Source organism: Canis lupus, chromosome 15, assembly GCF_003254725.2.
Source record: "Canis lupus dingo isolate Sandy chromosome 15, ASM325472v2, whole genome shotgun sequence".
Classification (NCBI taxonomy): Eukaryota; Metazoa; Chordata; class Mammalia; order Carnivora; family Canidae; genus Canis; species Canis lupus.
This window is the reverse complement of record NC_064257.1, coordinates 56,678,677-56,703,055: the sequence shown is the minus strand read 5'-3', so window position 1 is coordinate 56,703,055 and position 24,379 is coordinate 56,678,677. Positions and strand designations below refer to the sequence as shown.

The window sequence follows — 24,379 nt, the reverse complement described above, 5'->3', positions numbered from 1 at the left end:
GAAAGTGTATATCCACACAAAAACTTGTATATAAACCATAAACGACTATAGAACTTTTATTTATATTCAAACCAGAAACAATTCAAAAGTTAATCAAAAGGTAAATGGACAGATGTATATAGCCAAATAATACTGCTCAGCAATAAAAAGAAATAAACTATTAATATACATAACATCTATGATTTTCAAAATTATGCTGAAGGAAAGAATCCAAAGTAGAGTGCATACCGTATGACTCTCTGTATAAAACTCAAAAAAAAGTGCAAGCTAATATATGTTGACAGAAAACGGACTTGTGGTCAGTTGCCTTAAGGAGAGTGGAGTGTGGGCCTGGAGAGAGGAATCACAAAGGGCACAAGGAAACTTTCAGAGGATGTCAGATATATTCATTTTCTTGGTTGTGGTGATGGTTTTATTGGTGTCAAAATCTATAAAATTTTACACTGGCTAAAATGAAAAGTTTATTGTATGTCAATTGCCTCCCAATAAATCTATGAAAATGCTCTTTTTTTATTCCTAACTGGGACTGAAATGTTATGTCTATAGGAGTATATAAAATCTTTTTACCAAGAACTAGTACAAGTAGCAGACGGCAGAATATTTATTTATTTATTTATTTATTTATTTATTTATTTGAGAGTGAGTGAGTGAGACAGAGAGCAAGAGCAGGGGAGGGACAGAGGAAGAGGGAGCCTGACCCTGGACTCTATCCCAGAACCCTGGGATCACGATTAAACAGAAGACAGACGCTTAACCAACTGAGCCACCCAGGTGCCCCAAAAGCAGAATCTTAATAACAAAAACAGCTCTCCCTACACATTTCAGTCTGTAGGGCACCTTTTACACCCGGTGAAGACTTCAGACCATAGTGATTGATGGTGACATTTAGAGCTTGACCTCGCAGCTCTGGATTTTGTCTTAACATTTGCATATTCCCATTGATCTCTGAACCTGTGGAGCAAATAATACATTCTTAGGAACCAATTTGTTATCTACATATTCAAGAAGTAGCTAAATATTTGAAGCTAAAAAACATCCTCTTTAATCCTCAGACATGACCATTTTTACTCAATATATAGTTAGTAAATACATGGTGCCTCTTTGGACGTCATCACTTGCTTTCTATATCCATCCCAACCCTCATGAAGCCAGAAAATTCTAAAAAATGAAAAAAAAAAAAAAATCTCAAATGAGAAGGTAAACAAGGCTATCTCATTGAAGTATTCCCTGGCTCAGGGTAGGATTGAGTCCCTAAGAAGTAACAAACCCCAGCTAACACACGCACACACACACACACACACACAACTGCATCTTTTTATAAAATTTATTTATTTATTTGAGAGAGAGAGAGAGAGCATGAGGTGGGAGAGGGGCAGAGGGAGAGGGAAAGAGAGTCTTAGGCTGACTCCGCTGAGCATGGAGCTGACTCAGCTCTATCTCAAGACCCTGAGATCATGACCAAGGGCTAAATACTTATCTGACTGCACCACCCAGGTGCCCCACAATTCTATCTTCTACTATAGCCAGAAGGAGAGTGGGGCCACATTGTTAAAATAAACAGGTTCTGTCTGCTTGGAATTAGAAGAGCAAAATTAATTCAAGGACAACAAACAATGAAACAGGTAGGAGGAATAAAACATCATTTGAAGCTTGGATGGAATTCCAATTTAAAAAAAAAAAAAGAATATAGAACTAAAAGTATAAGAATCCCACAGTTTTTTTATTACTGATATTTTCATCTTCACTGATACTTTGGCACTATGGCTTTCAGGATATTGTATGGTACATGGAAGTCTGTTTTGTACAAACACCCTGAATAAATGCTCCCACTAATCATTGTCATGAAAATGTAGAGATCTCTCTCTGCACTCCCATCAAGCAAAACGTATAGAAAAACGTATTGTTCAGTGTCCAAGGTCAAGGGCTCTGGGGGTGGTAGGCCCAGAGCCTGTTGTTTGTAAGGAATGGCGTCTGGATGGCAGGGCTTGACTCCTGGAAAGCTGGCCATGCAAGGAGGGTAAAAGCTATATAGATAGTTGCTAGGCTAAGTTACTATCCTGTAAAACCTTGCTGCAGGTAGATCCTGGCAGCAGATGCTTTGTCCAGTCTGCCTTCCCTGGACTCCCTGTATGTAAGTTCTCCCAAAAATCTATGTCTTACTCAGTGTCTCTGGGTCATTTCTTCAGCTTCACTAGACAATCACCCACGCTTGGCTTAGAATCTGCTGGGGTCCAGCTGCACAGATAGGAAGAAATATATAGTAGCCACTGAGAATTAAGTTTTAAAATATCCAGATATTTTAAATTACTTAATATAAATTTATGCAAAAAAACCTTTGGTAATAATATATCTGTGTCTTACAGACAAGGTTTACAGTTATGCTTGGATAAAGTCAAAAGGCACGTAGTAATAGTGTTGTGTAAAAATCTGACATGGGCCAGTACTGCTCTACTCTTCCAATATGTGAAGAAGAGACAGGAGAACTGAAAAACAGGCAGATTATATGACAAGAAAAGAACAAGAGTAATACTTGCCAATCTGGAAGAAAATGAACTCTGTATATATCAATTTCTACTTCCCCCATGCTCCTTCCTGACTGATTTAGTGGATCACTTTTAAGTCTACTGATGACTATGTTCTCGTCATTCCCGCTCAGCTGAAATACAATTTGTAGGATAAAGAACAACTTCTTGGCTTGATAGACCTAATCTCTTTTGAGAAAGAGAGAAAAATTGTTAGTGAGTGCCCCTCTTCTTAACTCAAAGTCTTCCCACAAAATCCAATGGAGACCCTTAGTCTCCTCTCATACTATACATAAGAAAAAAATTATTTTAAGATTTTATTTATTCATGAAAGACACACAGAGAGAGAGAGAGGCAGAGACACAGGCAGAGGGAGAAGCAGGCTCCATGCAGGGAGCCCAACGTGGGACTCGATCCCAGGTCTCCAGGACCACACCCTGGGCCAAAAGCTGCACTAAACCGCTGAGCCACCCAGGCTGCCCCTATACAACAAAAATTTAGATTCTTAATAAGTCATATTGTGCCCACCCTACCTGTGTTCCTTTTTCTTCATCATCCTAATGAGGAAATGGGTCATAGAAATTAAACTCTTCTTAGACAACCTTACAAAGACATAAATATGACACCAGAACTGTGTCTTCCCCAAATCAGCCTCATTTCATCCCCCTCCTGCAGTGGAATATAAAGGATATAACATAACACTGAGAACTTACAGAAGATACAAGTTTGAGAGGGAAGCTAGTATTCCTTATCTGTGACTTTATTTCTTCCCCATCCATCGTTAATACCATGGAGGCAAATGGCCAGTGCCTGGATTTACATTGCTTACTCTCTCCTGGCACCTACCACATGCACACACATGTGCACACACTCTCAGCTGAGTTCCATATATTTTAGAATCTCTAAAATTTAGGAATTGAATATGTTTAAACACTTTAAAAATGAAGTCCTTCATGAGAAACTGAATAGCTCAATTTGTTGCTCACTTTAGAAAGTATTAACATTTAAAGAGCACTCACTGTGTATGTGCCAAGCACAGTTTCAAATGCTCCACTTGCATCATCTCATTTAATCCTTCTGAAAAACCTCTATGAAAAGGTACTACCATTCCACTTTGTGGAAGTGAAAATGAGGCACAGAAAAGCGAAATAGATTGCTCAGAATCAGGCACACTAAAAAAATAGCATGGCCTGTGTTGAAACCCTGGTAATCTGGACTCCAGAAGCAAATTCCAAAGTCTGCATTATGTCCATTCTGAAGCAACAAGTGAGAGTGACAAATGTATTCAAAAACTCCAAGCACCATAAGTATTCTTAACCCACATCTGTCGCTTGGACTTGAAAACACGCGGGTAACATCGCATGTTCCAAGATTATTTTGTCAGATCAAACTTGAATCCATGAAGGAGTGAAAGCATATCACAGTGTTGAGCACTCAAACTTCCCTAGGGACTGTTATCCATCAGGGCTATGAATCAGACGTTCCGGGCAGGCCAACTCTCAGGCATCTGAGCTATCTAAAGGCTTTTGCTGTGACCATGGCAACCCTTCCCTTCCAGCTGTGTCACACCTGCCTTCCATCATGACAAGAACACTTTCGCCCAGCTAAGGAGCTGTATATTTCTGCAAATAGTGATTTCAGCAAAATGGTTAATCTCCAGATTGTAACTCAGCTTTTCAGGTGGGCAAATTGAAGTCATTTCTTGGCTGTTCTTCAGGAATGAAAGAAGAGAGAAAGAAAAGGAGAGAGGAGCACTTTCAAAATTACATAAATGGAATTTACTCTTATTTCTCTGAGATGCAAAGCTTAATCTGAGTATACATGTTTTGTTCCTTCATTTAGCCAATCTAGCTCTATCAATTCAAGCCATTTTTATTAAATCAGAGACAAAGTACATTATCATTAAAGTTTAAAAAGAAAAAAAAGATTTTACATTTCCCAGGGCAGTGATTTGCTAGTTTGAGTGAGTGTGGGACCATGAGAATCCCACATTTAGTTATTTACAAAGCAGATTCCAGGATCCATCCTCCTTGAAGCTCATGATTCTTTACATACAAAATGAAGCAGACAGTAACCAATTTGGAATTTGGGATTACTTTCCATGACAATCCAAATTTTAACAACCTTTTTCTTCTTTTAAGTGATTAGTTCTTCAGTATTTTTATTTTTCCCCAATGTTAACCTATTTTCCTGTCCTTTTATGCAATGGAGTATACATACATTGGGACACTAATAGGTATTTGCTCAAAAGCCAGGAATGCAATTACAGTGTGCCTCTCTGCATCCTCACTTCAAGGAGATGCTTTCTGAATCTCATCATGATTTTCTTTGGGATATCTGAATAGCATTTACAAATATATAAAGAGTTCAGAAGCAGATGAGGATTTCAAAGCCAGTTAAGCGTCTGACGTCAGCTCAGGTCATAGTCTCAAAGTCCTGGGATTGAGCCCAACATCAGGCTCCCCAATCTTCTCCTCTGCTCCTCCCCTCGTTATGACTCCCAATATTAAATAAATAAATAAATAAATAAATAAATAAATAAATCCATATATATATATATATATATATATTAGATTTTTATTTATTTACTTGAAAAAGAGAGAGCACATAGGGAGAAGAAGCAGACCCCCACCAAGCAGGAAACCCAACATAGGGTTCAATCCCAGGATCCTGGAATCATGACCTGAGCTGGGCCACCCAGACACCCCAAGAAATAAATCTTAAAAAAAAAAAAAAGAGAGAGAGAGAGGCATACCTGGACTATAAAAATGATAAGCTATTACCATTGTAGAGAAGGAATAGGAGAGCTTCAAACACCAACATTTTTGGCTAAAGAAAGTTGGAAATTATATCATCCATCTTTCCTCAGTCCTTCATCATTAACCTCTACTCTTTGACAAGAACTCCTTTTCTGACTAAGCTTTAGTCAGGCTTCTCTGAGCCCTCTTCTCAGCAAAGACTTGCCCATGGTCAACTGAGCCTAATTTTAGCAAGAATCTTGCTAAGCTAGTTTAGTGAAAATTCCTCCAATCTTTGATGCCTAACCAAATTCCTCTTAGTATTTTCAATCCAGTGATTCCTTCACATTATCCATTCACTATAAATGCCCAGCTGTCCTGTTGCCTTCAGGTCAAATTCCATCTTTCTCCCTTATATCAATAGTCTTAAACAGAGTCTTCTTTGCCTATTTAAATACACTCAGTGCAATATTTTGGGCCATTTGTCAATGAAAAACCAACACTCTCTTTGGAGAGTCTCTTACTGGGGTAAAAGGGTAAAAGGGAGATACAAGGGGCATCTTGCCCTTAAACTTCTCCTTGTCATTCCAAGTCTCTCCCACCCAAACATGGTCATCCACCCCCAATTAAGTGGTTTCCAGTATAAATGAAGTCATTGTAATTCATTTGTAGTAAAGTATAAATTATCAGCCATCACATTAAAAGAACTTAAAAGTGAGAAAGCACAGGAAAATGGGCAAGAATTGGGGCATTGGATCCAAAAAGTAGGGGAGGGAGTCTGTAATGAGTAAAAGGGGACAAGAATGGGGAGGCTGAGTATTTGAATCACAAGCTGACACCTTCACAACGTGGTCTACATCAGAGAAATATTCTCATTGTGCATAATTTTTCAGAAGTATAAGAGGAAAAGAAATGGGAGAAATTCTTCATGAAAAGAAAAAGAGAAATTTCACAGATTTATTAATTATTCCTTGGGTATGGATTCACAATAAGAAACATTGGATGTAGTTGTACACAAACATTTTAAACAGCCTTTTAGAAAGTAACACATAAAATAATTACACTGTAGAAATCACCAACCTACACTCAAAAGAATGAGAAAAAAAATTGTCCTGATACTCTGTGATGCGTAGCGCTAGACTGAGATGAAATTTTCTATGACGGTATCAAACACAAAAAACAGAGTGCTAGGTCTCAACTTGAGATCCAAGCTATTGAACCCTGAATAACTGCTTTAAATTATTCAAAAAGTATGTCTAGTGATGATAAAGACAGAAATATCGTGAATGAGAAAAGTATCAATAAGTTGTTTTTGTTTTCATCTACATAAAAAGCAAGTAGAAAAAACTACTTCTAAAAAATGTCAGATATTGCTCTGGGCTAGACATTCATCTTAACATCTCAATTAATACACATATTTACCTGTAGGGAAAACTCTGAAAGTCCCTAATTTGTAGATGGAGAGATAGAAGTAGAGAAGCCAGTTTACCAAAGCCATTTCACAATGATGAGGCTGAGCCACAACTGGAAGCCAGACACTGTGGATTTAGAGTGCACAGGACCACCAGGCTTTTCTTGCTCGGCTGGGTGTGTTCTCTAATCCATCCATGTAAGGAGGGCATCTTTATCCAATTCCCACAAAGGTGTTACATAGACTATTGGTCCTGAGAGCACAGATACATATGTGCACACATACACACACACACACCTGTAATTAATGATAAATTCAATATTACATTGAATTACATTGAATTTTGCTACACTCCTGAATGGTTATATATTCTCATCAACCAAATAAATTTTTTGGAGCTTCTCATCAGGAAAATGAAAGTAGAGGATATTTATTTTCTCCATGAAACTAGTCTTGCCCAATGAATATATTCTTATATCAGGTGCTACAAAAATAGTTTTTTTCCACATCTTTATAAGTAAAACATTCAAAAAGGGAAACATCCAAAGCATGAGGGAAACATTTTTAAAATAAAGTGTAACATCTAATTTGAACCAGTTTCTCTCAAATGTATTGTTCCTAGATAAACTTTGAAGAGGTGAATCCCATTTAGGAACTTGCAACAACAACAAAAAATAATAATAAATAAATGATAAAAATAAATTAAAAAAAAAAAAGGAACTTGCAACATCTATTTTTTTGTCTACACTACAAGAAGCCATCAAATAAAGTGTACATAGGTTTTGGCACTAGGTTGTCTGGATTCTAATCTCTACTGCCAAGGAAAGCAATTCTGGGAAAGTTACTTAATCTGCCAGTTTCTTTGTCAGTAAAGTGGGAATTGTAATGATCCTTTCCCTCACAGAAGTCGTGTATTAAGTGAATTAAAAGTGCCTGGCAGATGCTCAGATAGACCAATTCAAAATGACTTTCAAATAGTACATAATATATTATCTTCACTTCTACTATGCTTTTACAAGTCAAAAATTCAGGGGAAAAAATGTTATTTACCTACTTCCTCTTGTTTTCTTAAGTGATATGAAGCCTTTCCTTTGTAAAACAAATACTTTGCCCATTAGTTTTCTGCAATAGGCCATTTGCCCCTGAAATACCATCAGATTCACTGACCTGGAAGAAACCTTATCCTCAATTAGGTAGAATTCTTCTTTAAAAAAAGAAAATGAAGCCATACAAATTTACCTGACCTTTCTTTTTCAATTTACTACTAAAAAGAAAATGCAACCAACTCCAAAAAATAATTTTTAAGATAGAAATTTATTTTCACCAGAGGAAATACTGCTGGGATGACTGGGGTGGCTCAGCAGTTGAGCATCGGCCTTTGGCCCAGGGTGTGATCCTGGAGTCCCAGGATCAAGTCCCACATCGGCTCCCTACATGGAGCCTGCTTCTCCCTCTGCCTGTGTCTCTGCCTCTCTCTGTGTGTCTCTCATGAATAAATAAATAAAATCTTAAAAAAAAAAAAAAAGGAAATACTGCTAACAAAGTTAGCATTCAACACACACACACTCAAAGCCTTCACTTAAAGGACAAGGTGGCCTGCCAACAGCAACTATCCAGTGTCTTGATTACCTGTCTCTCTTGTGTTGTTTTGTTTTGTTTTGTCTACCTTTAATAAATGCTTTAGTCTTATCCAGTTTAGGAAAAAGTATTTTATTCCAACTTTCTACTTCTCTCCTTTGTCCAAATCTCAAGTGATTTGTATACAATTTCTGAACCTGTTCTTTACTATACATTCCCCTTTTAAAATTCTTTTTATCACCGTTCTAGTCATGTAACACTCTTTTATGAACTGACCCATGGCCTTTCAGTTAAAAACCAAGCTTTTTTTTTTTTTTTTTTTCCTCCATTTTTGTTTCTGTTGTTTATTGAGGACCCTTTTATTCTTCTTTCCTGGCAGCTCCCATCCTAGCACTTCTGCTCCTCTCTCCATGCCTGCTCCTTCAGAGAAACAACACACCATCAGAACTTTAAACATCACTCCCATACTGACTGTCTCTCAAGTTTTTGTACTATCAATGCTCCAGGGTCACTTCTTCAACCTGAATGTCAATCACCAGTTCAAGTCTCAAATGTCTGAATTCAACAAGTTCCCTCATCAAAGGAGTATCTCTTCACAGTCCTCTATTTATTTCCACTGGTGCCACCATTCTCTGAGCTCCTAATCTTTAAACCGGAGAAAACGATCATCACCACTGTCAAAGCAAAAACCTCACTGAACAAAATTAAACAAGCAAAGACTTTATTGAAGGCTATTGCAATAGGAGAGTCCAGAAGTCAGTCTGAACCAACTCTGCTGAAAAAAAGGGTATGAATTAAGCTCTGGGTTGAACTTACAGAAAAGTACGATGCTACCATTCCTCCTGCGTTATCAAATGTTTTCTATGTCCTATTAACTGAGGCTCTGGATAACATTTTTTTTCTAGGAGATGGGACCCCCAGAAGGAGAGGAATTTTTTTTTCATTTCCTCCATACCAAAGACTATAGTGCTCAATGCCATTAGGAGGAACTAGGAGGAGGAGGAACTCATAGGTCATATAAGTTTTCTAATTGGCTATTTCCCAAGGCAAAATAAACCTCTCCTATTTTGATGAGAGGAAGTAGTGATGCAACTTGAAGCATCAAGTGAGACACCTACCCTCCCACAGAGACTAAGATATGACTAAGAAGCACTATCTTCATTGATAAATACATTTCGAAGGGTCCTTGAGAGGGGCATGTCTGTGACTCAGTCAGTTAAGCGCCAACTCTTGGTTGGGCGTGGGTCCTGACCTCAGAGTCATGAGATTGAGCCTGGCATAGGGCTCCTCACTGAGCTCCAAGTCTGTTAAAGTTTCTCTCTCCCTCCACCCTTCTCTCCTAAAATGAATCTTTTTTACAAACGGGTCCTTGAGAAACAAAATTGGCAAGACTTTAAAAATATTTACATCTCAAAGGAGCAAAGAAAGAATTCATAATTACAAATTTGCTAAAGTAAACGGTCTAAGAAAAGGTTGTCCAGTAGCCTACAGACAAGAAGTCTGTCTACAGTTTAGTCTTGCCGAGCTGAACGTTAAAGCCCTCTTGGTCATCATCATCCAATGACAATTAGCATATTATGGACACAGCTCTGGGTCATGAGAGTTTTAGATGCATTATATCTACACTTCCCCTTCACTGCCAGTAGTCCAACAGGATAGCAGCAGTCCAGTGACCTACAGGCTGCCAAGTGGCAGTGGTCAGTGCCGGACAGGGACGTTGAGACCAGACCACACAGCGGATGGCATTGACCACTACAGTCTTTGGTACTGAGAATATGAAAAAAAAAAAAAAATCCTCTCCTTCTGGGGGTTCCATCTCCTAGAAGAAAAATAATGTTATCCAGAGCCTCAGTTAATAGGACACAGCAAACATTTGATAACACAGATGATGATTTATTTTTAGCCTTTAGGGAGGCAGACTTCCTGAGAGGAAAAGACTGATTTCCTTTTCTTCAAGAAACTGGAGCATAGACTATCAAGATTTAAATATTACTGTAAATGCGATACCTTTGTTCTTGCTGGAAAGTGAATCCCAGAATGTGAAATTTCAGGTCCAAATTATCAGTAGAATTACTTCAGTCTTCAGTTAAGAGGTCTCAACCTCTGAGCATGATTTGACCTCTGAATATGGAGGGATTTTGTTTTTCCCTCTCTCACTCTCTCTCTATTAATCAAGCACACTCACACAAACATGCCCACAGATTACAAAAATGATTCGTGATTACTTCTGTGGGAACACATGAATCAATTTTAGCATTCTAAATTAGGGAATACTGGACATGAAACATTGCAAATTAGAACAGTGTGCTACATAGAACTTTTTGTTCAAAGGATGATGGAGCAAAAAACCTGTAAAAGATTTTTTAATATATGTTCCTTTGAATGTTTTCACATTTTTTCATTTGGCATGGTCTTCACTGCTGTGGAGTAAAAGAGTATTACTTTGACTTAAATTTCAGAGAAAGAGAGAGGATTTGGGTTGCCAGGAGATGATTTGGTTAATCTGTGGTGTAAATTTATCTGTTGATTTGCTTTGCTGATGATTGCCACTCCTATGCACCTCTATTTATATACTCTAGGAAAGTAAAGTGTGAAAATATACATGGCACGTCACTGTGTGTGATGTCATGTTCTCTTTTATTTATTAATGTGACCCCAAAAGTGACCCAGAATCCTTGGGAGCTGTTAAGAAAAAAAGGATATCTTTATCATAACACATATAACCAAAGCAATGGGAATCTGAGGGGAAAAAAAGAGAAAGAAACAGCTTTGGAAACTGAAACTTTCCTACAGATGTGTAAACATGATTCTCTGAAAATCATTTTTAGAGAGAAGAGAACTTCTAGCTTCGTGGCTTTGTTCAGGACTTATTAGCCTGAAATCTGCCATCTTTCTCACCTAAATACCACTTATTTTCAGGGATCTGTTTATCCAGCATTCTGGGGAAAGCCTTTCTCTACTAGCGGGCCTGTTAAGTTCCCTTCTTCCTTAAATTCCTAGTGAGTTTTGTGTTCATAAAGTGATGAAAGTGCCTTTCTTTTTGTCTTGAATTATTCTTTACATATAGTCATACCTAGGGGCACCTGGGCGGCTCCATTAAGCATCTGCCTTCAGCTCAAGTCATGATCTCAGAGTCCTGGGATCAGAGCCCTTCATCGGGCTCCCTGCTCAGCAGAGAACCTGCTTCTCCCTCTGCCCCTCCCCCTGCTCATGCTCATTCTCTCTCTCACTTTCTTTCTCTCAAATAAATAAATAAAATCTTAATTAATAAATATAGTCATATCCATCTTGTGATTTTTAATGTGTCTTATAAATTTGTCTTATAAAATATAATCTTTGTCTTTAAAGAGTTTAGTTAAAAAGTTCCATAGTTTCAGGAGCCATGTTTTGCATCTTCAAGCCTATCATTAATGTTTCCTCTTTTGATGTATTGAGAATGCACTAGATGATCTATCACCTTCTGGAAGTGGCAAATGTTAATAATAAGCCTTGGGTAATCTGTCCCTCCCTCAAACTGAACACCTAATTCACTTTAGACAGATAAAGATCAATCAGATTTTTCAAGGTATCCCAAAGGTGAATTTTCAAAGACTTTTCTGATCTTTGCTATTCATTTGAAAATTACCTTCACAGTTGGTCTGACTTCACCACACAGATTCCTGCATATCCAGGCAATGTTTTCCCCAGATTCCCATAGCTCAATGGATCTTAAATGAGAAGGATTTTATTCTCCCCCAGTGAGGTGTGGGGTGGCAATGTTTGCCAATATTTTTGGTTTTCACAGCAAGGGATAAGCTATTGGCATCTACTTGGTAGAGGCCAGAAATATTGCTAAATACCCTACAATATACAAGCCAACCTCCCTTGATAAATTATTACTCATTTCAAGAGGCTAACAGTGCTAGGGTTAAAAATTCCTGTCCTAACTAAGGTTAATATCTCCTCTTCTAGATGCTTAGAATGTATTGTCTCTTGGTTCCTTATGAGAAATAATTAATGTTTACTTTGTAAGTTGGTGAGAAGGGGTCATGCCTTTATCATCTTTTGATCTCCCTCTGTTCAGTACTTACCACCTTGCTTTAGGCTCCCATCTGTTACAAAGACCATCAGCAGAGCCCAGGACAGAAAGAGCAGAGCCACAAAATAATAATATCTAACAAAATAATAATATCTAACATTTATTTAAAATTCTTGTTCTCTGGGATGCCTGGGTGGCTCAGTCGGTTAAGAATCTAACTTGTGATTTTGACTCAGGTCATGATCTCAGTGTCCTGGGATGGAGCTCCGTATCAGGCTCCACACTCACCAGGGAGTCTGCTTGGGATCCTCTCCTTCTCCCTTTCCACCTTCCTCTGCTCTCTGTATTTCTCAAATAAATAAATAAGCAAATCTTAAAAACAAAAATTCTAGCTCTCTTCCAGATACCTTAAGTGCTTAACAAAGATGATCCCAATTAATCCTGCAACAATCCTATGTATGGGCACTGTTATTCTATAGATGGGAAAACCAAGGCATTACACATGTCATTTGTTCAGATTCACAGTTAATAAGTTAAAGATCCAAGATTCAACTACACACACTCAGACTCCAGTGATCATCTTCTTAACCAATGAACTATACCATCTGCACTCTATTAATGTTTGAACTGTAACCCTCAAATATAGTCCTCACAATTTTTGGTAATAAAGTTAGGAAGAGAATGCTTTCAAATAATAACCTGATACTTTCAAACAAATGTAGGTAAGCAGGTATTTTTACCTACTATATTAACCGGATGAACAGTGTCAAAAAATAAAACTTGTTTCTCATTCATCACATTTATCATATTCCTTTCACTTACCAGAAATCATGTTAAGCTCTTTGTCTATAAAGATGAACAAGACACAGTCCCTGACCTCAAAGAACTCATGTTGTATTAGGACAGAGAAAAAGGAGATTCAACCCAGTGAAGCTGGTACTCTCCTAGACCTATGAACAAGGAAGGCATGATGGGAACCAAATAGAAATAGAGAAAGGCAACCTATCTCAGCCTAGGATGGTAACACTAACCGTTCACAGAGTAGGAAACAACATGGAGGTTATGCCAGCAAGGCAGCGAGGACAGGCCCAGGGATGCACGTGCTCTTCGTGGAACTGCAAAGAATGCATCTGGCTAAGTAAAAGTATAAACCGGTAGCGAGACAAAAACTTTGAAAAGAGAAAAGTCAAATGATGCCGCACCTTGTTTGTGAAAGCGGATTGTAATCCTCAAAACAGCGGATTAAAGATCCTTAAACAGGAGAGGGGCATGCTTTTAAAAGGTCACTTGGGCAGATATATATATATCCATATATATATATATATTGGGCAGATATATATATATATATATATATATATATATATATATATATATCCAGAGTGGAATATATATTAAAAAAGGACGAGATTAAAGGGAGGAAAACTGGATATGCTTACACTGTCGTGATCTAGGCAAGAAATGGGTAGCGCCTGAACAAAGACAGTGGCAGCCAAGGTAACAGGAAGTTCCCTGACAATAAACAGATGTTCCTTACGTGAGTTTTTTCCTAAAATTTACAACCCAATACACTTCACCACCAAAACAAAGCACTTATGCGCCCTCATAAATATCCTGTTCTTCAGCCAAACATTCAGCACTTTGGCGATTGCCCTTGGACGTTGTGACAAAAAGTCTAGATCTTGCTCTCTAAAAAATCCCAGTCAAACCAGCATTTTATGAGGGACATTAAAGACTTTAACAGTGGGTAAGTTTTAACAGTGGACAAGATTCTCATTTTTCAAAGAATAATGAGAAATTAGCAACAAATCTTAAATTCCTCACATACACCTGACCTATGGTAGGCCTTCAATAACATTGGCGGAACAAATGATTTAAGAATGTCTTCCTGGTAGCTCTCAATAATATTCAATCTAAATCCTTCATACTGTAGCTAGAGTTCATTTGGTCTCATTTGGTATTATTTCCTCATATTTTAAATGCCACACATACATTTATTTATCTTGATTTAGCTTTTTTGCAGCTATTTATTTTTAACCACAAATTAAGAATTTTCACTTCTGAAAGCTTAAGCCTTTAAAAAAAAAAAAAAAAACTAAACTAAATCACTTCAAAGCCTAATAATGCTAAATGTGCTCGGATATATCTGACAGAAATAAGTGCTAAATCACAGGAACTACTTAAATATGACCACACGGCATCTTTTCTGCCTCCAAAGCCTAAAATAGATGACAGAATGTGTTAAAGCCATGGCCTTTCTTCTTCAAGTTTCAGTGTACATATCATTTCCCTAGGGACGCCTTTTACAACCCTCTAAGGAAAGTTAGGGACCACTGCTGATGCTAACAAGCAACGTGTACTTCCCCCACCCTAATACTTCTCACTCTCAGGAGAATACTCATTCATTACTAGCCCTCTCTCCCTGCTTATTCCAGAAATTCATTGAGGGCATATTCTTAAGTGGCCTTTTTCATAGCATTCCCAGAACCAAGCATAATGTGTGACACATAGCCAGTGCTTAATAAATATTTGCTTGAATATAACATAATCTACTCATTCATCCACCCAAGCTGTTTATCAAAGATACAAGGTGAAAAAAAAAAAAAAAGAATCATTGTCAATGAGGAGTGAGGAAGTTGGGAAAAGGACTTACTCTTTCTCTACATAGTTTTTCCATTGTTTGATATTTGGTACTGTTTGTAGGACTTGTTTCATAACATGAAAAATTTTATTTTTATTTAAAAATAAAATAAAGATCTTTAAATTCAATAATAAATACTTATCTTCTATTTGACAGATCTCTGAGAGAGAAAACATAGTTGGAAAATAGCACATTTGTGGATCATAAATACCTAGAACCTCTTTATCTCCTCAGTATGATTAGACGTAATTGTTTTTAAAAATTCTTAAATTCTTAAATATGTCTCAGGTTGTTTTTTTTTTTTTTTTAATTTATGGTGGATTTGTTAGCATTTGTGTTTTTTTGTTTGTTTGTTTGTTTTTTAATAATCTCTACACCCAATGTGGAGCTCAAACTCACAATCCCATGATCAAGAGTATATTGTGCTCTACTGACTGAGCCAGCCATGCACCCCAAGTGTCTCAGTTTTAGAACTATCAGAGCACTCATATCAATTCTCTGGTATTCTTAAAGCAGGTGTTCATTTTTGTATTCCTTAAACATATGGGAAAAAAAGCATTTTCTTAAATTACATTGTCTCATTAAAAACCCTTCCTAATCCATCTTGTCAATAATAGCGATCAAAAGTTCTCCAGATCCCATCAGCATTTGGGGACATTTTTCTAAACCCAACCATAAGTACTTAAAGTATCTTCAGTATCTGATAATTGGTTAGGCTTTATTTACTAATCTTTTTCTAACAAAATACAAATGTACAATTCTATCATTATGTGATAGAATGGGCCTATTATGTCCCTTATTAAGAAACCATCCTGTAGGAGCAGCAGTTTGGACTACAAGTAACAGAAAACCTATCCCTTTTAAAAATCAATCAATTTTATTCTTTCACATAACAAGAAATTGGAAGCAGAGTATTTCTGAGGGTGGACAATTTTGTGCTTCTTTTATTTCCCCTCTGCTACCCTTGGCATGGTGGCTATTGATCTAAAAGTCCCCAAAGGGCTTCAGAGGCTCTAAACATCATATCTTCAGTCAACAATCTACAAAGTCCAGAAGAAAGAAGAGAGTAGTTCCTTTTCTTCGTTGAAATAACTTTCCTGGCCTGAGATAGAGCCGGTTTCTGACTGGAACTTAGATAACTTTTATGTCCCTGTAAATTCTCCACTTGGCCAGAAATGCAATATATCCAGGCAGCCAATCCCCAACCGCCAAGCCAACTCCAGCTCTGTACTTGTTTTCTTATTCCTTCTCATCCCAGAGAAGGCTGACCATCAGTTATGTTCTGTTTTCCTTTTTCAGTGTTCTTTATTCTTTATCCTACAAAAGCTTCTTGCCTTCTACCTCATTTTGCACTTCTCCAGACCAAGACTGTTCTCTCCATAAAGCATTAAGTAAAGTTTGCTTATGTCACCTAAATTGTCTTCTTTAATCATTTTTTTTTTTAATATCCTGGATCTCTTTCCTTAAGAGAGAGGAAAACTTTCTCAGAGTATGGCAGCAGCCCATTCTTAAATGAATCATTGGCAAAGGGAATGGAACTGCCAGGATTATCTTTTACTAATCATGATGACACTTGGTGCAAGGGGGATGGACCTCTTCCTCACCCAAGTAAATGGATGTAAATAATCCAAATAATGGATGCCTGCAGCTGAAAAATCTCAAGGTTCTGTATACAAAAAGGATGAAAAATAATAAGAACTTGATAGCCAACCAAAGGTGTCAGTCCCATCAGTGTCTTTTCCTCTGTTTTATCCTTTTAAGGAATAAGATCATGATCATAATTATTGGGAACAATTTGCCCTAGTTAAGTAATTATCTTTAATAAGAGCAAAAGGATATTTTTATTCAATAATTTATCCAATGAATTTAAAACAGCTATGCACTAGGATAATTGATAAATACATTGCCTTTGATCTTGTGGAGTTTATACTACAGTTGGGGAGACTGACAAAAAATTAGCCAACAAATGAAAACATTCACATATTTGGGATAAGTGCTATGAAAGATGACATCACAAGTAGTCAAAGGATAATACAGGGAGAAAGCACTTTGATTCCGTGGTTCAGATCTCTCTGAGGAGCCAGCATTAATTAAGCCTGAAGGATGAAAGGGAGGTGAGTGGAAGACGGCCACCAGGGACAGAAGAAAAAAACATGTAAAGGTCTTGAGACAGGGCAGAGGACATCATATTTGAGAAGGGACACTTCACCTTCTGACTCAGAGAAAAGAGAACAAGATGGTTCCAGGTACAGACTGTACCAAAGTTGAGAGGTTCCCTTCAAATAGGCTTGATGTGCCCAAGATTGCGAATCTGAAAAACCACCAAGGAGCTGACACCGATGCAAGCACACGAGGGTTTATTAGCAAGCTCCAGCTTGGGTCCAAGTGTACCTGCCACAGCGGAGCAGGGACTTGGACCCCAAAGTGGGTTACAGCTGGGTTTTTTATAGGCTGGTCTAGGGGATTTTCAGAAGGGATGGAGGAATTTCTCAAGTTCTGTTTACATTATGATATGGGGCTTTCAAGGGCATTGAGCTCTGTTCTCATTCTAATATGGGACTTTCTACTACGGTTGTGGGCTCTGTTGTCTTTCTGATATGGGATTCTCTGCCAAGGGCAATTCTGAGCTCTGTTGTCTTTCTGATATGGGATTCATTCTGCAGTTTTTCCCATAAAGTTCAGCTCTTATTCACAGGGGCCTAAGATGGCTGTACTTGTGCTAATGCTAAACTTGAGGTGGGATGGCCTTAATTTTTCTCGGCCTCCACAGGTTCAGTATCTTTCGTGAAGTAAGACACTGGGTGGTTTGCCTTACTAGACTGTCACCGACAGAAGCCCAGGATGAGCCCATTCAAGAGAAGAGGGTAGAAGGAGGGACTTCTAGGCAAAGAAAACTATCTTTTTCCCTCTATCTTTTTAAATTCTCAACTGAGGACCTCAGAACAAAAGACAGATTAACAAGAGAGAAGCATGTAAATATATTTAATCTAACTTTTACATGACATCAGAGCCTTCAGAAGAAAATGAAGGCCTAAAGACACCTAAACCTGAGTATTTTTATGCTAGGTTTGATGACAAGTGGAAAGATATGACAGGGCAAAGGGGAGCTAAGTGTAGTAAACCAGAGGAAGCTTAGCAAGTCCTGTCCATTCAGATCCTTTTCTGTGCGCCTTCTCGCCTTCAAAGATAAGGATGCTCTTTTCCTGAGTCTAGGGAAATCACCTCCTTCATTAAGGTTTAATGACCTTCAGAGAAAGGTCAGAAAGTTCTTCCCACACATGCCATTTCTCAAATTCCTTCAGCTTGAAATATTCTATATGCAAAGTTGCCATTTTGGGGGTAGTGTGTCCTGATCCCCACCATTCCTGTGGCAGCCACAGAAGGAGAAGCTCTGCAGGAAAGCACAGCAGCCCTGAGGACCTGAGAGACTAGAGCTGGTAATTTAAAAGGTATCAGGGCTCTCTCAGGCTTGTCTGCCCCCTGGGCATCAGCTGCACTCTCTCAGGCCTTCTTGTGAAGTGTGACATTGCTATGGGCAACTCTGCAGGCAAAAGCTTACCATCTTACAAAAGAGAGAAAAGGGATAATTCTCCACAACTTCCATTCAAAAAAAAAGAAAGAAAAAAAAAAAAAAAAGCTTAACACATCCTGGAATTAATCACCCAGGCCGTGACAATGGAGCACTGTTACTGATTCCCAATGTCACAAGAGTTGTGTCCCTTATCCAAATGGAGAGGATGCAATGCACCAACAACAGGCATTATACTCCAGCTCTTCAAGAAAACAACTCAAGTGTGGTTGATAACTAAATCTATACTACATAAAAACATCATTTACAATTAATTTAAACAAATAAACTACAAAAATCCTCTTCAATTCCAATACTGAAGTCCTAACCCACCTCACAAAGGAAGAATCAATAAAGCCTTAAGTCAGTCACAGTTCCAAGAAAGGTTTCTCATCTCTGTTTGGAACCTGTTCTCTGACTTCGCTGGTTCTGTGACATTAACTTCTCTCATTTTGCGTCCGAGTTTATGCCACATCCTGCCCCAGGCTTTAGAATTTCCCCTCCCCGTCTCTCTACAAATGCATAAAATTGCACGCTTTGCTTTCTTTCTTTCTTTCTTTCTTTCTTTCTTTCTTTCTTTCTTTCTTTTTTTTTTTTTTTTTTCCTACTTAGCTGATGAAGTTTTGGAATACAGGTGAGGTCCGGAGCCACAACCAAGAAAGAAACCTTGAGATGTCTTTGGGGCATAATGGTGGTTTTATTAAAAACATAGGGCAGGACCCGTGGGCAGGAAGAGCTGCTGCCCCAGGCCTGTGAGTGGAGGCTGATTATATACCTGGGAGTTGGGAGGGGTTTGGGGATAGTGTGCTCTTTAAGGAATTTTGGAAGCAAGGTTTCCAGGACCTTAAGGGGGTTGGCTTTCCTTAAGGGAAAGGTCACTTATTACCTCTAATAAAACCTGAGTCATGAGACCCTTCAGATGTGTATCAGTGGGTCGTGCATGTGCTTGCGGATGATTGTCAACATGTATCTCAGGGTTTAGAGATAAAGGAAATTTCTAAAGGAATTTTTATGTTAGAGTAGACTTACAGGCTCCTGGGGGTTGGGCTAAGATTGCCTTTTGCCCTTAGCAAAGTATTTACATAGAGGCCGCTGAGTCTGAAGAGGAGTTTCAAGGACTTGTCAATGTGCTGCCCCAAGCTCCTGCCTTGTCCTCGGCTAGCCCTGTGTTCCCATCATTGTGTTCCCCCATCACTAGCTATTGTGGCTCTTAATCAGCCACTCCACAAATTTGTGCGAAGATGGAACAGGACAAAAATAAAGATCAAATCATGAAAATGGTCATCCTTGATCATTATCACATATCATACAACCCACATGCAATTGGCTTGGTTTTCACTTAAAGTGTTAATAGTCTTTCTAACAGAAAAAGATCTTGTGACTAACTATAAAATTCACCTTCACATAGCACCACCCGCAGAGTTATTATGAGATGATGATGCGATTCAAAAACCCAAGGAAGCATAGCATTTACTTTGAAGAGTAGGAGAGAGAACTAAGAGGTCATATTCTTACTTGTTGTTGTTGGTTTTTTTTCCCCCCAGCCCTGTCTTTACTCTCTGCATTGCAGTTTTCCACAAGCATGTTTTCCAGAAAATTTCAATGTCTAGGGCTTCAACGTCTCAACTAAATTCATAGACCTTGATATCTAAAGGCTTAGCTTAAAAATGTAAAATAGAATGTAAAGGATTTAAAATATTTTACTACTTATCCTCTTATGCCCCATGACTTTCTTTGAAAGTTAACGGAATTATTTGCAAAATCAAAGAAATGTCAAACAAAACTTGAGCAACATAGAAAATATGTAGCTATGTACTAGATTGAAGCCTTTCCTCCTAATTATTGCAAGTTCGTGATGGAGCTCCATCCAGTGCCCATAAACAGTTAAACCTTTTAGTTAAAGTATTTATTGGTTGCTCTCCAGTACATTAAAAATGGTTTCCTACACCTTTAACTGTTAATTAGCTCAAGTATTTGGTTCAGAAACCACAGCCCTGTTTAGTGTGACCTCACTGGTATGGCATCTGGGCAATTATCTTTGAGATAATGAGCCTTTTCATCCATAACAGAACAACAACCTCTCACTTGGATTGCAAAAGATCAGAGCCAATCTGCTGCACACCAGGGTGCCTGCCATCCCCTTTGTATCATACCTTATTTTCAAACTAACCTTTCACATTTTGAATTAATTAAAGTGTTTTCAGATTAAAAATTAATGAATTCACTTTAGCATCATTTGGGGGATAATAGGCACAAAATATCATCCCAACAATGTTTTGGATTTTAATACCGCAGCCTAAAATAGAAGAAAAACTCTATTTCTCATGGAATTTTCTGACACATGTCACAGCCTAGCCAGATCCTGATTTGGGCTACTCAGGCAAACGAAGGTGCAGAAAAGATTCAGTGGTACAGTGCATGCTTTTTTTATTGTGATGCATTTTAATTACATTAAAAAATTAATTTAGAGGTTACCAAGTTTTCTGTCAGGTTGTGATAAAGAGGTTCCTCACCTTAACCATCAACTGCTCCTATTTATTCGTGTCCTGCCTCTCATCTCACCTATCTTTCACCACTCAATGTATCACACCTACTTATGTAAACAAAAAATTATATGGAACCTCTTTCTCAAAGGGTCAAGTGCTCCTTCTCAGACATCTGCTGGAACCCCACTTCTTTAAAACGCTCTCTTCACGAGGAAGCTTGAGATGGATAGACTCCGTTAACCTGAAAATAAAGAGCCACGATGAGAGAGGCAAACAAGGATTTTATTTTAGAATAAAAAATTGTAATTTGGGGAGCAAAGATGCAAGTAGAAATGCAAAGAGTATCCTACTTGAAGGGCAAAGGCCAAGAGTATTTATTAGGAAGGCGAAAGGAGGGCAATCACATGGATTAAGGGTGGGGTCAGTGGATGCAAAATTACTAAAAGGAAACATAAAGACTAGTGGGATTCTTGCTCGACTGACTCATCAAGATTCTTGTTGAAGGCTGATCAAGGTAATAAGACATGGAGAGTGGGGGATTTGATCACATACAGAGGAAGAAGAATTCTTGATAAACCAATTTAGCTGGAATCTTGCTAAAATGGGACTAAGTGGGCCAAGGACAGAGCCCAAGTTCAGGACCTAATCAGAAGAGGGCTCAAAGGGATCCCTGGGTGGCTCAGCGGTTTGGCACCTGCCTTTGGCCCAGGGCGTAATCCTGGAGTCCCAGGATGGAGTCCCACATTGGGCTCCCGGCGTGGAGCCTGTTTCTCCCTCTGCCTGTATCTCTGCCTCTGTGTGTGTGTGTGTGTGTGTCTATCATAAATAAATAAATAAATCTTAAAAAAAAAAAAAAAAAGGAAGAAGAAGAGGGCTCAAAGAAGCCTCATATAAGTTTGGTCAAAGGAGAAAATCTGTCAATATTAAAATTCTTCAATCTAATCCCGAAATGATATAACAATCAGTTCTCTAACTGTTTCATGTTTGACTTTACCTAATAAGAGAGGGATAAGAAGAAAAGTTGACACTAACTGCTCTTGCACCATTCCCTCTGTCTTAATCAAGTTTCTTTTGGTTGTCAGGAACAGAAATCCACTCAGATTAGCTCAATCATAAAGGAAGAAATTTTTTGGAAGAGGACTTAGTGTAACCAAGCCCCATGAAGAATAAGACTCAAGGCCAGGGCCGTTTCTCCCTCTGCCTGTGTCTCTGCCTCTCTCTCTCTGTCTCAAATAAATAAAATCTTAAAAAAAAAAAAAAAAAAAAAAAAAAAGAATAAGACCCAAGGCCAGGTAAGGAATCAAAACAAAGCATTTCTCTGTTTCTTTCTCTCTCTTTTTTTGGTCTAGGCTAGTTTTTATCTCTAAGAGTGAATTTGACTTAACCACTTTGGTTTGCTGCTTACTACTGTTGTTACAGGTTTTCTTTTCCTTTAATGCCTGTGGTTCTTGGTCACACCACTTCAAAGAATGAAGAGGTAGACCAGACCAAGACTGGTGGGCAGCAAAGAAAGTTTATTGAGCAATAGTAAAGTTTGTTGAGTGATAATACAAAGCTCTGGAAGAGAGAGGGGATCCGAGAGAGTTGCCAACAGTTTCTAAGTATAGGGGTTTTATGGGCTTGTTGACAGGTTGTTTCAATCTGATTAACCCTCCCTGCACCTGTCACCTAATCAGGTTTTTGTCACCTACCTTTCACACAGGAAAGGATGGAGGGTTCCTTCCAGGGTGGTGTAAAATCCTTTTTAAGGGTGGTTTCTTCTTAGAGCAGGAGCCCCTTGCCCCTGCCTGCCTTTCTTGCGATTATCCTGCATTACTGTTCTGAGTCACTTTTGTAAGGGAAAGTAAGATGATAATGAAGTGAAGCAAAATATACCACCCCAAAATACACCCCGTTGGCAATGGATTACTTTGAGCTGGTTATTTTTACGTAACAGCAGATACAGGTGAAGCTCTGAAAATGTCATGGAAGGAATCCTTTTGTAAGAGACATTTTCGTTTACACAGGAAGTCTCCGTTCGTCAGGTACCCCCCTCTCTGCACTGGGAAGAAGGGTGACTCAATCTCTAGAAACCATTATCAGTGGACAAGGCATGGACTTAAATCAACATAACAACATTACTCTTATTTATCAGGCTTTTCCTGGTAACTTCCCATAGCTGACTACCCATCACCAATATCTTCTTTTGTCTTTAGCTAAAGATGGTATTTAAGGGGATGCCTCTGGCCCATGTTGGAGCCGTAACTCAGTTTTCCTGAATGTCTCCCATGTATGCAGGAGGTATACATGTTATTAAATATTAAACTCTTGTTTATCTCCTGTTGGTCTGTCTTGTGTCAATTTGATTACTAGACCAGCCAAAATACTTAGAAGGGAAGAAGAGAAAGTTTTCCTTCCTCTACATCTCCTAGATACCAGTGTTAGGAATTAAATTCAGCTGGAACAATGATAATGCATCTTAAAAATCACACCTAGAAATCCGGCTGATTAAGTCACATAAAATTCATATAACTCCTTTGCCCTTTTAAGAAAACTCATTCGTGTCATCAGCTAATCTAATAAAAGGTTTTTGCTCACATTAGAAGTTATTTATATGCTTGTTTTATAATTCTAAAACATGTGGCAGTAAAGTACGCGCATAACATAAAATAACTAGAAAATGTTAATAGTTGATTAACCATTAGATTTAAAAAGAAGGCTATGGAAGATAGATTTCAGTTTAATGCAGTAAATTTAGAGAATTCACTCCATTTCATTTCTTCTAACAATAAATTCTTTTTTTTTTTTTTTTTGGCTATTATTTTTAAGGACCATTCAGTTGAACATTGTAGGGATTATAACTTGGTATTTTAAGGGACTTTTCCTTTGAGAAGGTCCAGGAATTAAATGCATTACTCACTTACATGAAGCGAGGCACTGGAGGAAAGATACCCACTGAAATATCAGGAAATTAAAGATCTAAAAGCCATGTAGAAGCAATACAGGGAATAGGACTACATCCATTTTACATGTGATACCAGGCTTTTCTACAGGTGAGGATTAGGTTTTGCAAGGCAAAATTAAATCTATACAATATTTAGCCAGATTAACATTCATTCTACAATATTTGTACCCATGGAAAATTTTACACAATTATTCCCACTCCACTTTATACATCTCTCCAACTGTCTTCTACAAGCCTTCAAGGAAACCTTGAGCTTTGAAATCCATTACACTTGTGAATAATACCAAAATGTATGCTCTGTGATTATGGGTGAAAATCATAGTGTACAGACCTCACATAATAAAACTAATTCCTATGGCTAATAAATAATAAATACTGTACTTAGATTTGTTGGTCTAAGTACAATGCTCACTGGGAGTTTAAAAGTCATTATTTACCACCACTTAGTAGACAGTGAGGTTTTGTAAGTGTGTTAG

At 38.1% G+C, this 24,379-nt stretch overlaps 1 long non-coding RNA gene across 1 annotated transcript in view; it reads right to left on the bottom strand.

Moving 5' to 3' along the window:
• Window positions 1-604: 604 nt before the first annotated feature.
• The window catches only part of LOC118350679 (uncharacterized), a 112,853-nt gene continuing 89,078 nt past the window's right edge, over window positions 605-24,379 (bottom strand). Inside the window, exons 2-3 of the long non-coding RNA XR_004804932.2 lie at window positions 21,095-21,200; window positions 605-951 (exon numbers count right to left, since the gene is read on the bottom strand). This is a non-coding gene — a long non-coding RNA (uncharacterized LOC118350679). The remainder of the gene's footprint in view (window positions 952-21,094; window positions 21,201-24,379) is intronic.